Source organism: Suricata suricatta, chromosome 6, assembly GCF_006229205.1.
Source record: "Suricata suricatta isolate VVHF042 chromosome 6, meerkat_22Aug2017_6uvM2_HiC, whole genome shotgun sequence".
NCBI lineage: Eukaryota > Metazoa > Chordata > Mammalia > Carnivora > Herpestidae > Suricata > Suricata suricatta.
Window position 1 is genome coordinate 121,140,306 of NC_043705.1, and position 17,102 is coordinate 121,157,407.

Consider the following 17,102-nt stretch of genomic DNA (forward strand, 5'->3'; position numbering starts at 1 on the left):
AGGGTGCTTTGCAAAAGGAGATTTCTGAGAATATAGTAAGTCTTTTGCTTTCTCTGCCAGTAAGCCCATTTCCAACAGTGACAGGCAGGACCGAACAACCTGGGGATCCCAGATCTCAGTTCAGTTACAATTGAAGCCGGGTTATGCATATAAAATTTTCCACAGTGCTTGGCACATAGTGAGCTAATATATATGATTAATTATTATTTTAGAAGGTAAACTCAGGGAGTAACTGAACTTCTTTCTCTTTCCTTCCTATCCCTTAACTACCTTTTCATCTACCTCTTTGGCTAAGTGGTATTAATTCATTTATTTTTTTAAATATTTATTTATTTTTGAGAGACTGCAGGTGGGGGAGGGGCAGAGAGAGGGGATCCCCGACAGCAGCGAGCCCCAAGTGGGGCTTGATCAATAAACTGCAAGATCATGACTTGAGCCGAAGCCAGACACTCAACCAGCTGAGCCAGCCAGGTGCCCCAATTCATTTTTTTAACAAGTATTTATTGGGTAGCTATTCTATGGCAGGCACTGTTTCAGGCACTGGGTGACAATGTTTACTTCAGCCCGGAAGACAGTGACGGCAGCAGCTCTGCCTGCATGTGCATAGAGACCCAGTGCAGGAAACCAGCAATGATGGATGCCAATGATCAGGCACCAGGAACCTCTCCCCAGTGATGGTAGGGCAATGCAGGCGCTGGAGCTTAGGGGTCTTCCAGGGAGAGGAGCCGCAGAGGGATCAAAGGAGGCCCTGATTTCACTGAGCTCATAACAGAGACAACTGAGACAAAATTCACTACCCTGAATTGATCAAACTAGGTTCTTTACTATCGGGTGCAATGTGACTTTAACATGTGGTCTGAAATATCAAACTAGTTCCTTTATTTTACAATATATTTTTTTTAGTATTAATAAGTAGGGAAGTTATCCTACAGTGTAGGTCTGTTTCTCTGATCCCAGATTTTGTTTTCCAGAATCTGGCTGAGCACCTCTGGTGCTGATTAATATTCAGTTCTTCAATTTTGGGCATTCAGTAAACATCTCATTTGTTAGTTTTCTTGCGTCTTCCTCATGAAAATTCCCTTTGGCTATCCACCCACATTAGCCAGCAAGCAGGGTATATGCGCCCCCTCATCAAGAAGAATGAAAAATTCAATAATCTCACCAGTGTTATGGCACAACCCTGGGAGGAAGACACTTAGGTTGTATTTGGGTTGTAAACAACACTTCCTTGAGTTGTGCAATGTGAATTTCACCATGCCCAGGCAGCCGCCCTTCAAAGATTTGGGGATATTTCCTTCCACTCAGCATATTTTAAGCATATTTATACTCTTTGTAAACATATTTTTATCTTACCTAATAATTTTAATACATGTGCCATAATTTACATAATAATTTCTTTACATATTTAGACAATTAGTATGCTTACAGGACTTTGCTGTTAAAAATATAAGTGGGCTCTCTTGTGTACAATATTCACAGTTTGAGCTGTTGCTTTGGGCTAAATTCTCAGAAATAGGTCAAAGGGTATGGACATTCTCAAGGTTCTTATCCTCAGGTAAAAATGGTCTTCCAGGAACATTGCTCTGATTTACTCTCCCATTAACTGGGTATGAGAGTGGATTTTTCACAGTAACTTTGCCAGTTGGAGAAGTCTCATTTATCCAGGGGCAAATTAGCAGATTAAGATAGTGAGTGTGCTGGAGGGAGCCAAGTTTTGTCCATTTCAGAAAGACCGTTTCTTATTAACATTAATGTATTACGTATGCAAGAACATTAGAAAAATGCACACCATTTGAACTAGTAAACAAAAGTTTTCCATAAGAAAAAAATGGAGAGCATGTACAAAAATCAGCTTTTAAGAATGTTTATAACATGCAAAATAGTGAAAAATAGAAGAAACTCTAAAAAATAAGATTATTGAATAAATTATGAAATACCTGCATACGCAAGCATTACAAAACTACTAAAACTGTCATAATAAAATGTTTTACATGCAACATCAATAAGATGTTAGGTAAAAAGCCAACTAAAATAAGTAAAAAATATTTCTAAATTTTTAAAAAACTGTATGTTGATTTTTTTTAAATATGGAAAGAGATATCAAAATATTAACAGTAGATTTCTAGGTGTTTTTAGTTTGGTTTATTTTTCGCAATGTGCTTTATTTTTTTGCATTTCATATTATAAAATATATACTTTAAAGAAAAAGCACATAAAATCTTTTAGGTCTATAAAACTACAATCGATGGTCCAGAAACTTGGCTAAGTCCACTATAATTAACATAAGCATGATAAGTAATTTTTTTCAATATCACTCAAAACCATTTATCGGAATCAGCTTTGTTTTTATTCTCTGGAAAATGAGTGTCCTTCCTCAGCTATACTAATGTATAATGTATAATATATGGTGAATATATTTTGTCATCCACTTAACTGTAATTATGAGTGAATACTTTATATTTCCCATGATTTTCCATTAAAACTCATAACACAAAGCATGTGTTTCCATTGTATTTTCATGTATTTTACCATCAATAAAAAGTTTAACCAAATTTTTTAAAATCACAAGTTTGAGAAGAGTTTAAACACATAGAAATGTGTTACTCTTGGAAGCCCATCTTGCACGGAAACGCAGTCTCTGCTAGCTCTCTTTCCCAATGTGTCCCACCCTGTGGCATCTAATTGCTGCTAAGTTAGTCTACTTTGCTGTTCAAAATATGTTCTGTTAACAAGGACCCTTGACATCTCCAGCCCTTTTCAAGGCCTACTGATCTAGAACCACAGATCAGTTCTCTATTTAATTCCTATGCATGTGAATGGTTGGGAAACCCTGGGCCAGGAGTGATGACAACAAACACTTCCAATTACTTTCTACTTTTTTGTTGGTTTTGATTTGTTGACCTCTATTTACACTTCACCTTGAAGGTGAAAACAACTATTCTAACAGCTTGGAGTGATTTTTTTTCTTTGAACTGGGGTCAAATGCCACTGCATGATTTCAAACCAAACAAGTCAAGATAAAGTTGAAATTGTCCTAGAAAATTCAAAGGGAGAAAAAAAAAGTCGCAAACAGACAATTGCCTAACTATATCTGTCAAACCTACACATATTGTTCAAGCGATAATATTCATTCTTTTTATCCACAGGCCCTGTCAAACAAAAACTTAGACTTCTTTATAGAAGGAATTATTGCATCACAGTTCTATGAATAACATTTTCTGATGGCAGATTTGTCGTGATGAAAGTGTGTTCTTTGAAAACTACACTTTAAAAATATGAATATTTGGAATAGAACAATTCAGAAAAATAACTTGACAATTTTGACCACTTACACTCAAAATATCTGGTTGAAAATAATATTCCTGGTTTAAAAGAGCAGATGGAAAATTTTCTTCTGAAAAATCACTGTTAATAAGACAATCTTCTTCAGTCCCTGCAAGAATTTCACAGTATACACCTGTAAACAGAGCAACAGGGGAAAAAAAAGATGATTGTTTTTCCTATGAGCCCAGCAGAAATAATCACTCTATTCATTTAACCTGGGAGAAGTACAAAGGTCAGTCTCTAAAATAAATTTTGCCACTTAGTATTATTCTATCTCTCCTGAAAGAGATTCTTCTGAGCGGTCTAAGAAGCTGGGTTTTGGGTAGCTGATCAGCCAACTTTTGGTAGACTGAGAGAGGCCAGGAGCTCTTGGACATTTCTCCGTTTAAGAGGTCGGGTCAAATGCCCCTCTCTTTGCATCCAGGGTGGCCTTGTAATTGATAGAATGCAGGGAGAGTGACACCGTGTGATGTGACCATTCTGACACCCACTGCAGGTGCTGGGAGCCCCTGCCAATGTCTGACTGCAAGAGCATGGGGGGCTACAAGTGAGATTGCCTGCTGCCCGCTTCCTGAATTCCTGACCACAAACTTACTGCCACATAGTAAAATGGGTGCTGTTAGATGCTCAATTTTTAGGTAATTACTTCTACATCAATAGGTAAAACACCATCAAATACCCACAGAATCTGTTTTCTTTCCCTTGCCCTCCAGATCCCTGACACTGGCCATTTCTCTGGCAATAATATTAACCATAACTTTATCTGGTCATAAATAACTTGATGATCTCAGATTGCCAAAATGCCGTTTGCCTAATTTCATTTTGTTTCTCAGAGCTTAATCACCCAGTTAAGCTGCACAACAACGACAATGAATTTAGAGAGCCTTGTTGCTGGGATTGGATTTGTAGCAGGAAGACAGGAGCCCTGCACGCTTGACCTCAAGAAGAGGCTGGGGACAAGCTAAAAAGAGCAGCACTAAGAGGCAAGCCAACACTGATGAATGAGAAAACAAAAACATGGTTAACTACTTTTGCAAAAGCCTTTCCTAAATATAACATCGCACCATAGTTTCTTCCAAAGCATAAGCGTTTTTGCCAAAACTTTCACAAAACACCCATTATTGCAGAAATGGGCCAGCTCAAAGAACTACGACTTTCAAATTAATGTTTGTTGCTTAAGCAGCAGGTTATTTTCAGGCTAGAGTTTGGATTTCTTGACTTAAACCATAATTTGTCAGAAGTAAAGACCTCCATCATTTTATGCCATTTTTAACCAGAGCTCATATGTATCTCTCCTGTCCCTGCAAGCCAGCTTTATCTGGGTACTGCACAATCTAAGATAAGATATACCAAATATTTACAATTTAAATTGTTCCTCCTTTTGGAATTCACCTAGGCCATGTTTTGGCATATTCAAATAGGCCATAGAAATCCCAAATATTGGGACTGGATATGGGTCTCTTTCAGAGCTGAGAGGTGAAGGGATTTGAAGATGTTATGATGTTCACAAGACCCAGAGTAGCTGATCCGATGTCCTGTTCCCTCTATGAGGGTCCTGTGATATTTATACACTCAGTGGGACAATGACAAAAGGGAAATCAAATCATCACTTTACTCTTAGCTGGACTATGGCCCGATACCATAATGTAAGAATTCCCCATGCAGTTAGATGCAACTTAGTTTAGAGGCCCAACCAGGCCTCTCTTTTCCCACAGGGCCCCTAAATCTGCTGCCAACTAAAGAAATGCAATCCCCTCAGGACCGGAATCATGTCTAAAAAGAGGAAAGAGGAAACATGATGACTAAGCCCTTCGGTTAATTTGCCCATCTTGCTGCATGTGTGCAGGAAAGCAGAATCACAGTGAGAGCAAGATTCAGGTTCATGCCAACTCATGCCAGTTAAGCACCCAGAAGCTAGAAGCCAAAGGTCACATGCGTCCACCCTATGTCCACGCACGGTGGCCATGCCACCCAGTAGAAGTGGCTCAATTGTTTGGGCAGCTCCAGTCATGTTATCACCTGCCCCTCCCCACAAGGTACAGCAGAGTAACAAGAAGAAAATAGGGGAAGAGAAACTTGCCCAGTTTTACTCATCTTAGATAAGTTTTTCCTGCTCCTAGAAACTGGTATATTGCCCCTCCTCCTCATCTGATAAATGAAGTCCATACACCATAACTGTGAAAATTGGCTTTGTTAGAGGAGTTAATGTCTGTGATAAGTTAAAGTTCAGAGGTATTTCTTTGGTTTAAGTATTGAATTCAATGGTAAAAAGAAAGTTTTTGAAAGTACATGTTTAAGGGAAGGAGTAATTCTATCATAGAGGATTAATTATGCTGATCACATAAACGTTAGTGGCTGACGTTGCTATGACGGCCCAGGAGCTCTCGGTCTGCCTGTATTTTCACTTGTCTGCGTCCTCCCATCTTTCATGAGTCTAATACAGCCAGACCTTCACCATGTTTGTCCATCAATGCTCCTCTTGTCGAGATCACCACTGAATGCCAGTTTGTCAAACCCAGGTGCAACAGAAGTGCTGTGACCATGTGGGACAATGATGGGTAGAGTTTGGCATTGAGAGGACCTGAAGCAACCGCAGCCTAGCTCCCCCTGGTTCCCGTGAGGCATGGAACAGACCCCAAAAGTTTTTCTGTGAGAACCTTGTGGAGCAGAGGGAGGAGGTAAGAGGAGGATATGGAAAATAATTCAGAATTAAGAGTCAGCATAGTTGGATTGGTACAAGTGAAGGAAACCTATGGTAAGGCCATGGAATGGACAGGTCAAGATCTAGTACAAGTAAGTCTTTTCGGTTCAAGGGAGATTGGAAGGAAGAGCAGGCAGTAGTGGGAGATGGCCACCTTCTTTTATTTCATGCTTTCCTGAGCAGATCTCAATAGAATCACATTCCCAGCCCCTGTGCCTCATCATTTCTCACCAGGAACAGAGGAGGAATGGACATGATACTGAATTGGGGAGAGAGAACTGAGATAATGTAGCTCATTTCCTCCATCACTCTCTGTTATCTTTCTACCGGCAAAGCACACAGGTTGCTTTTCTTTCTTGAGGTAAACGAGACGTGTCTCTGCAGGGGGATGAGGACAGGGTGGTGGTGTGGCCACAGTTGTCAGGTTGTGCCAATGACAGGATGTCAGCCTGTCCAGTTAGGTAGAGAATTAACTGACCTCTGGAATACAAGACCTAAGCTCTGATATTCCATATTCTTTTGGTCAGCAATCTCAATTTTCCTAAGTCCTCTGTTTTTCCCTTAATGGATCTTAACTGGAGCAGGAAAAAATGTTTACTAGTCTTCTCAAATCCCAACAGAGAATCTAGGTGACACTCTCAAGAACTTTTGCTATACAGGCAGCAAGCAATAGGGCAATAGAATGAAGGGGAATGTGGGGTCAAGACAATATGTGTGTGCACATGTGTGTTTAATAGGAACTATTATAACATACTTGTAGATTATAGGATTATCTGATAGTAAGGGACAAATAACAGAAGATATGAGGGGCAGATGATAATTGCAGGGACAAAGCCCTTCTCAGATGAAAAAAGTGCAGGGAATCCTGTGCACAAGTGGGGTGAGCTCCCTCAGAGGGCAGCAGGGACTGAATACCCACAGTAATAGGAGCGAAAACAGAGAAAGTGGGTGCACATATAATCGACTGTGCGGGGGGAGCACCTGGGTGGCTCAGTTAAGCATCCAACTGAGGCTCAGGTCACAGTCTTGTGGTCTGTGAGTTCAAGCCACACTTCGGGCTCTGTGCTAACAGCTCAGAGCCTGGAGTCTGCTTCTGATTCTGTCTCTCTCTCTCTCTCTCTCTCTCACTCTTTCTGCCCCTCCCCTGCTTGCTCTCTCTCTCTCTCTCTCTCTCCAAAATAAACATTAAAAAGAAATCAACTGTGCAGGAGGACAGGGAAGTTCTCTTCTGATTAAAAAAAAAAGAGACAGGTCATCTGTTATTAAAATACAGACCAAAATATAAATATTTGTATCTAGGTTTATTGATTCCATCTAATAATAATTCAATTTCACCCAGTGTCCATGTGATTTTTTCAACTTTTAACTAAGCCTGAAATTCCTTTCCCTTGTAGGGATTCTTCTCTTTCCAGTTTTAATTTTAATTCTCTTGTGGTTATTTATTCTTATTTTAACAGCATCAATTTTTTTTTCAGATGCAGAATTTATACATAAATAAACAGATGTGGGTGAACAGGTGAACAAAATAAATGCACACTCATTGTAAAATACTATAGCTATTCTTCACCATAAGATTTGTATTAATCTATATAAGAGGGAAGAAGTTTTGTCTCCCATTGTCCCTGAGTGGAATTTGAGACCAGCGTAGTCCTATTTGTAGGTCTGTGCAAGCAACATAGAACCCAAGACAAATTTAGCCATCTTTTCAATATCCTGACCCTGGACCTACCACAGAGGGTCTACTTAAAATATTACATGCTTCTTAAATAAACGTTTTAGAATGATAAACTGTTTAGTCCCCATTTTGATGAAGAGAGAATCAGACAAAGGACACCTAAGAAGCTTTCTCTGTGCTTATAATATATAAAACAAGGAAAATAATTTTGAAATGAATCAATGATATCTATCAAAGTTATAAGGCTAAATCCTCTTTGTCCCTCATTGTACTGTGATTTTATATGTTAGTATGAGTCAATCAAGGGAAAAGTAACAGATTAACAAAAATGAAAACATTAAGTAGTTCTCAGTTGCAAAGTCAAAATTGTGAAAGGACAAGGAAAAACACATGCAGATCATGTGATAATGGAACATCATATCCCATTAGGAACACCAGTCATGTTTATATGGCCATTATAATTAATCATCTATGATTTTAAAAAGACAGTATCTTGCAGAAGGGTGAAAAGCAAAGGTATTGCTCTGTAGGGAGATGAACTAGGTAGAAGGGAAAAGGACTCTCAGAAGCATAATTTAAAACTCAAATTGCTCAAATTACTAATTATCAGGAAATTGCAGCACTTTTGAAAAAGAGAAAAGGGATTTACTCATTTAAGACATTATCTTCATAGCAGTGGGTCAGAGCTAGAGTCACAAAGAGTGAACTCAAAATCTAGATGACAGGTATACTGAACATGTAAAAAACCTTTCCATTCAGTCACCTTAAGTTAAGATGCTAATTGACTGGTTTTTGAATATAACAACCCATAAAACAAAAATGAAAAAAATGCAAGCTGCAATGTTATCGAATAATAAAACAATTCAGTTGGCAAAATCTATTTGGTTCCTTGATTTTCTTATTATAAATAATAATTTCTAGACATTATATTTTATATTGTCTATGGGGATATCCAACTCAGACTTCTTTGACATTTGATGTAGTAGTGTCATGTTAAATGCTACAAATGGGCATGGTGGTTTGCCCGAGGCCCACTGTGGCTGGTCCAGGGCTCCCTGAAAGGGTAGCAGTGGACGAGAACAATGAAGAGACATTCACGCAGTTTCTTAATTGGTCCAGCCTGACATCGTCTTATCCTATCTCCTGTCTCCTGTATCTCCTTATTATCTCCTATCTCACCAGGTCATGGGCCTTTATTTATAGACTTATGACATCAAAAGGTGGAACAATTACAAATAATTCTCAGTGATAAAGATATTTTGAAAAGGGTGCAGAAACAGGTTTTACAAAGGCTTTTCTTCAGAACTATTCTAATTACAATGAGGTAACTTACACATCATAGGATAACAGGATATTCTCAGTGAAAAGCAGATAACATACACTTTTGTTTGAACCAGTAGTAAATCTTACAACTAAGAAGATAGCAGGATGTTTTAGTGAGAAGCAGATAGCAAACACATTTTATAACAATGATGCTAAAATTCAGTCATAGACAGGGCTAGGAGGCATTCTATTTGGGTCACAAGAGGAATAATATATTCGCCAAGGTTAGTAAGTAAACCTTTTGTCACCCTTGTTCTTTGATGTTGAAGCTGTAAGCCCCATAGGTGCCCTAGAAGAGCTGCCCTTTGCATAGGAGTTTAAGTTGTAACTACTCTTACCCATCCTTACAGTGGGCACCAGATTAGCATATGTATGCGCAGTAACTTGTGCCTGGCTCTTGTTTGTTTCTATTTCCTAAGTTAGGCCTTTTCTCTCTGGGCCAGGGTAAACATTATCTTTTAACCCCCTTCATTTCCATGTCTTAAGTTTGTGAAGCTCAACAGAAGAGCCTTTGGACAAACATCTGCAGTGCTTTGTTTAACTTCCTCTTCATAGAGGTGGGAATATGCTTCCTCTCATGAGGTATCTGGGGAATATCGATCTGATTTGGAACATTGTGAGGCCTAATCAATAGCAACAGGCTTAATTTTACATGAGCAATCAGTTAACAGGAGATGCCAGCTTCCACCCCTGTGGCAGGAGCCGTGCAATGTCCACCACTTCCTTACTCTGACCGTGTCATCCAGCAAGGTCGGTGCGGCTCCCAGCAGTGGTTGATAACTTATACTCTATAGGATCAGAATAGCACATTTTCTTCTACTTTTTGGGAAATGAATGTATTTCCACCCCTGCCCCATCTTCTCAGGCCCACAGGCCCACTTCTGCTTATAGGATGAAACTGTCCATTTGATCTTAGAACCTTGTAAATACCCTTTTTTGTGTGCTTTTGTTTTTCAATACTTACTCATCAAAACTCTCTATTCTTCTGTATGTCTATGATTTGATCTTCCCTTTAACATGTTCAAAGAATGAATATCTTTACCTGAAACTGAGGAGGATTTTTTTTTTCAATAATTGCATCATTCACATTTGTCAACATGGCTGCCTCTTGTGTTTGTAAAGTTGTCCGGACCGTATCTTGATTCACATAAAGTGAAATCACCTTCAAACATCTCCTGGTTTCCTGTCACAAACTGGAGGAGGTGACGTCATGCCCATCAAAGGTTGCTGTGCCCCCAACCACAAAAAGGCAGAGGGAAAGGGAAGTAGGCACAGTAATGTTGCCCATTCTTTCCAGTGCAAAGCTGTGGGTGAGGACAAGAGAAGGCCTTAGCCTAAACATTTCTTTGTGTGTTTTTTCTAAGGAGACAGAACAAACACAATTCATTTCAACTGAATTTCTGGTTTGTAGAGCTTTCCAAAGTGTACTTTGCAAATGATTTAGGCTTTCTGTAAAATTTCTTATTTTCCAACAAGATAAATCTTTAAGAAAAGATTTAAAAAACCATGTGTGTTGTCAAAGACCTACATGTGAATTGCAGCTCTGCCTTCCATAGGAGCAAAGCACTTGTGTATCTGATCCTGCTTTCTTATGTATCAGGATGTCCACCCATAGCCATGCCCTACTCCTAATTTTGTTCAACTCTTTTCAAACTATGTTCTTTAGGAGTGGCTGAGACTCTGATTTAGTTTAAAGAGATCCCAGTAATTACATGGTTCTACAAAAGATTATTTCAGATATGAACATGTTACCCTTTTCTGGTCAGAAAGATATAAATAAGTCCAGCTTAGGATTAGAATATTTTCCTTGCCCTCCTACCAGTGCCCATCACTGTAGAAGGATGTGATTTTTCAAAATGTGGCAGCCATCTTGTGGGCAGAAAGGTCCAAACTATAATAATCAAAGTCCACATGGCAGGGATGGAAGAAGGAGGTAATGCGAATAACCAGAGCCCCTAGAGGCACCGTTGAGTTAGTCCACTAACAGAGCTTGAGACTTCTATTATGGGAAATAATCAATTCTTCTTATTATATAAGTCAGTTAAATTAGTTTTTCAATGAAATTTGATACTGAAAGCCTCTAAACAGATGTACAAATTCTATAACATTGGAATTTGAATACCTATATCAGAAGTTTTTGAGAAAAGAATGAGCAAACATCTATCTCACACAGTGCTTGTCATATTTCATGTGCTTAGTAAATGTCACCATTGTCATAATTGACAGCATTATTATTATTATTATTATTATTATTATTATTATCTCCTAATATTTCAGAGTAGGAAAGTTCAAACTAGACAAGTTAAGTGACTTGCCCTAGGTCACACAATGAGCAAGTAGTAAAGTAGGGAAGAGACTCAAATTTCTAGATTCCTACAAGACAGTATACTTTTTTCCACATTGTGTAGACCTCCCATGTTATAAAATATCTGTCACTATTACATTCATGGGCCTAAACTGTATACAGAATTACTTTTCCACATTCTAAAGTAATGAAACACAAGATAGTCCTTTGATTTAATTGTCCTCTCCTTGTAATAAACCTGATTTACTTTTCACATACTTGTATTCATCTTCATGTTTTCTCCTGGAGAAGCAGTAAAACAAAACACTCCATTTTAAGAGATGGAGAATTGAAAGCAAAAAAGTAAAGGCTACATATTTTGTTGTTTCACATAATAAACACTATGTCTTCTGGTCAACTCATTTCTTTTTCATTTCTCTGTTTTTTTTTCTACAATGAGAAGAGAGCCAGAAACTTTGAAGCTATATCCCAAGAGTAGAACCCAGACTATGGAGAGAGATAGGTAAAAGAACATGACAGGAAAAACTACCCATGTTGTCACCTCACTTGTTCCAATTTTCTAACTTTTCCACAAAATGAAGTCACTGATAAAGTTTATTGCTCCTCATGATGTTCTGGACATCTGGAAAAATTTATTTCATGTGGGATTTGTTTATAACAGAGTGAGATGCTTTGATTTTTATGTTCTGTCCTGACCTTATGGTTTTAGGACAAGACTGGTTGTTAAATCGCACAGCATTTCCTAGTATATTTGTTTTGCAAAGAAGCAAAGCTTTCTCTGTCAACTTACGTATGTGTCATTGTGCAGTGGAAATCATGAAACGTGCCATTATTCTTTTGTAGAGTCATCTCCCAAAGAAGTAGTGTTCTTGCATTAAAACTTAAAAAAGATTACTTTAGAGACTTAGGGCATCAGAGCTGCCTGAGAATTAGGCAAGCTGGAAAAATACTGTTTCTCTAATATTATCAAGGGCTTCTTTAGGTAAGTAAGTTAATGTGTCCTCATCACAGCTCCCTGCAATTTCAGATTCATGGTGGTGGGACTAACATAGAAATTCACCTATCAATGCACCATGTCTAGTAAACCATGGGGAAAATGAAATCCTCTTGCAAAGCTGATCACATCCACTCATTTTTGCAATGGTTTGAATGATTGATTTCCTCAAATCATGCCATCTCAGATACACAATCTAAGGTAGTATTGGTAATGCCATTCCCCTCACCAGTGGTTGGTCTAGGCATGGGTATGGGAAGCAATTAAACCAAGTGAGACAGGAGGGGAAACTGGGTGGAGATGGGGGCAGGACTCTGGGGTGACTGAACTATAGACATTGTTCCTTAGGCTGAGTTCCCTAAAGAATTGATAAAGAATTCAATGTGGACCTTTATGAAAGGTATTTACTGAGAGTGTGTTCTCTGGAGAACAGTCATGAGAAAAGCAGAGTAGGGTGTAAAAGAAAATCTAAGCAAGAATGTGTTCTCAGTGAACCCATGGCTTCAGCCTGGTACTACAGGAAAGCCTGGAACAAAAATTGCACCTGAATTTGGTTCCTCCTTGAGTCAAAGGCTGATCTTTTTTTCTCCCTTGTGAGATAGTCATTAGCTCTTGGTTGCCCCCTTTTCTTACCCTGCCCTGGAGTAGAGGAGCCTTACCTCCCAGACAAGGTGTCTTCTGTTTGGCCAAATGCAATCCTCACAGCAGCTTGGGAACATGTGTGATGACAGAGTGAAGGGAATCTGGGCAAGATATCAATAGCATTTCCTACTGATATGGTAGCTAAACCTGCTGTGGGTCTGAGCATGCCCAGAGGGCACAGGGTAGGTCCAATTTACCACAGAGAAATGAAGCCTTGGCACCCGCAACGTACTCCAGACTTCTGTTATATAAGATACATCGCAGAAGCCACCTGGATTCATCTTCTGTTCCTTGTCATCAAAATATTCTGATGTGCTCCTTATAAAGAGGTGAAGTTTCATATATTAATACAATAATAAGCATACTTGGGAATAAAACATTCAAACAGCAGACAGATATATATATCAAAGTAGGTCCATAGCCATCAGATAGTCATCAGAGAGCCATCAGATAGGTTGACTATTTTAATCCATCTGGCCTTTCTTCCATAACACTAAGCAGTATGCTAATTATATTCCTCTTTATCAATTCTAAGTAGTATTTATTGACTTCTTGCCGTAAAACATGAGAAATTTAGCTCATTGATATCACTTCCACTTTCCTGCCTTTCTGCGCAATGTTTATCGGTTGTGTATATTGTCTGTCTTTATTTTGTTATGTTAGGACTTCAAAAATAAATTCATTGCTGTTTAATGGAATCTCCAGCTTTAGATGTTTTCTGATTCCCCAGATATAATGTGATGCAATGTATGTGTGTGCACCTCTTTCTTGACTCTTCTCCTTGCCTCTAGAGCAAAACTTTGCTCAGTTCTACCACTCTCATGTTATTAAGGTTTAAACAATTATATTTGGTTAAGCCCAACCACTTCAGGTCATGTTTTAGGCCTAGAGGTTAGAAGTCAGATTAAATTAAATAAATTTAATCATCACATTAAATTTTAATAAGTAAATATTCTGTGGCAGATAGAGGAATGGATTTAAGGGTAAGGGACCAGCACAAGGAATCATCCAGGTTTGAACTGATGAGAGACTAACTGGGAATATGACATGAGGGGTAAGGAGGGAGAGACATATTTGAGGAAGAGTTTGAAAGGATATCATGAAAGTGGGATTAAGTGAAAAAGAGGAAACAAGTAACATCCCAAGGTCTCTAGCTGGTGACCAACGTGTGGCCAATGGCCCACAGAGATGGAAATGACGAGCAGAACTCATAAGCTCAATTGGGGGGATCTGAAGTTTATGATATCCATGGAGCATTCAAGAAGAAATAGTCAACAAACACTTAGCTGTAGAAGTCTGAAGATTTGTGAGCATAAACTTGGGCTAAAGATGCCTATGTAGTTGCCATCAGAGTATTTATTGTAGGTGGTAGGCAAAACCACAGGGATTTCCCAAAAGGAGGTGCATGACTATGGTAGACCAATAATGGCCCCCAAAGATGTCCATGTCATAATTGCTGGAGCCTGTGAATGTTTTACCTTACACAGCAAAAGGGACTTTGCAGACATGATTAGGGTATGAATCTTGAGATGGGGAGCCTATATTAGATAATCCAAGTAAGTTCAGGGTAACTAAAAGGTCCTTATAAGAGGAAGGCAGGAAGATCAGAGGCAGGGAAGCAGATGTGATGGCAGAAGTCAGAGAGAGAAAGAGATTGCTGGTTTCAATGATGGTGCAAAGGGAAACCAGCCAAGGAAGCGCAGGTGGTTACTACAAGCTGAATAAGGCAAGCAAATAAAATCTCCCCCCAGATCCTCCAGAAGGAATCAGCCCTGCCAACCCATTGACTTAAGCCCAGTGGGACTGACTTTGGACTTCTGCCCTCCAGAGTTATAAAATAACATTTATGGTAGTTTGTTATAGCAGCAATAAGAGATGAATACTGTGACCTTGTGTGAATCACTTGACATCTACTTGACTCAGTTAATTCTGTCATTCAAAAAATGTGTACTGAATAGCTACTCTATGCCTATAAAGCAGCCTTTAGAAACCAACAGAATAGTGGAAAAGAAAGAAGCAGAAACAAATAATTGTAAATACAGTGTGAGACGGGCTGGCATAAATGGAGCTCTGTAAGGGAACCGTGGGGTCAGAGGGAAGGAGGGGTCAATTTCCTCAAGGATAAGAGGTAGGTGATGAAGCTCAGCTGAGTCCAAGGGACGCCTGTAAAAACCACTAGAGGATTTCTGAGGCTTCTCGAAAAGGCAAACTTCTGAGATCAGTGAACCCTTTTTACATGAAGTGACGAATTCCAAGACATCATGGGAAAAAGGGAGCCATTCTTCACTGGAGTAAATGACTTTCTTGGTAACTTTTTCTAAATTTCTCTAGTTATCATGACTCACACTTCTCTCCTCTGGATAATCCCTTTGGATAGTGACCTTTAATATAGCCTATTATTCTTAACAACCAAAATAATTAAAATTATTAATCTATCTTCAGTTGGCTGGGTTTTTTAAAATTTATTAACATATTAGTTTTCCATCAAAAACCAAGTGGCTCAAAACACCAGAGACTTACTGTCTCCTAATTTTAGAGGCCAAGAGCCTACCAGTGTATAAGGGGGGCTGTGCTCCCTCTGAGGGCTCTAGGGGACAACCCTTCCTTGCCTCCTCAAGCTGCTGGTGCTTTTTGGGAATCTTTGACCTTTCTTGATTTGTAGATGCTTTGTTTCAGCCACCTGGCTAACTTCTGCTTGCATAACTTCACGTTGTCATCCCATTGTGTGTCTCCGTCCAAATTTTCCCTTTTTATAAGAGCTTTAGCCATCTTGGATTAGAGCCCACCCCTGATGACCTCATTTTAACTTGATTATCTCTATAAATATTCTATTCCCAAATAAATTCACATTCTGAGATAGGAATTAGGATTCCAACATGTGTGTTTTCTTTGTCAGGGGACACAATCTAACTCATCACAATTGATGACCTCAGTTCATATATATTTATGAATTGACTGGAAAGAGCTAGTATATTAAGAAACTAATTTGTCTTTTCTTATACAGAGGGAAAAACAGCATAGAAATTTGATAGCAGACAGGATACTAGCCAGAACAAAACAAAGTTCAAAACAAAAAAAATATGCAAGTAGTGACAAAATAATTTTATTGTTTTCAAACTCATACTAAAATTTCCATTTAAATATTTTTTAAAGTTTTCAATCTCTTTTAGAAAACAGTTGGTGATGTCACTCAAGATTTTTATAAATACAAGTTATTTTATAAAGTAATCTGAATCTGAAGTGAGACTAAAAGAAAGAACTAATGGATGTGGAACTCTTTTCACAAAAGAAAGCATAAAAGTTGCTGGTGGGGTTGGAAGGCTGGAAGAGGAAAAAGAGAAGATCAGTAACACCAGGATACCCTGATTCCTGTCTTACCACAGGCTGTCTTCCAGGAAAGGGGAAGGAAGGTGCAAGAATTCAGAAGTGCAGGAGGCTAAACTTTGGGGGATGCATTTTTCATAGGACCTATTAAAGAAACTGCCTGGATGACACTGCATCCTAAATCATCACATACTGCTTCTCCAGCATGGGGCCACCACGAAGCACCAGGGCATGGGCAGGAAAGCCTCAGGACTTGGGCAGGAAAGGGACACAGACTCTACATTCATCCAACAAAACCAGCTGCAGTATATGCTATCAGGTGTGCTTTAGATGGAAGTTAAAACAAGAGAAACACAGCTATGAATTAATAACAGACACTTAAGTTTTAATTTTCTTCCTCCAATATGCTGTCTAGAATTATCCATTTTGAGTTTTGCATGGTATACCTTCATTTTGTTTTAAAATAATGAACAGAACTATGGAAATGGGGAGTCAACTAGAAAAAATATGTCAATTAAAAAGATAAGGATATTACCAACGCACCTTCTTTTTTCTGTTTACTGTAGACTCTGATTATCAGTGAGGTTGTAAGGACACAAGTCTAAACCAAACAGACACCATGACAGGCTTTAAGTACCCCCCTCTGATCTAAAAGGCCTAGGTTTCAGTTCCCCGAAACTAGCAGGCAGCAACACATTGCCTAGAGCAAGAGAGACCACCTTTGCAACACCCAATCAAGGAAGGCCAGCTACCACTCTCCACATTCCTAAGGGTGAGGCCTGCAGATGGGAACTTTAGATAGGACCCCATTACC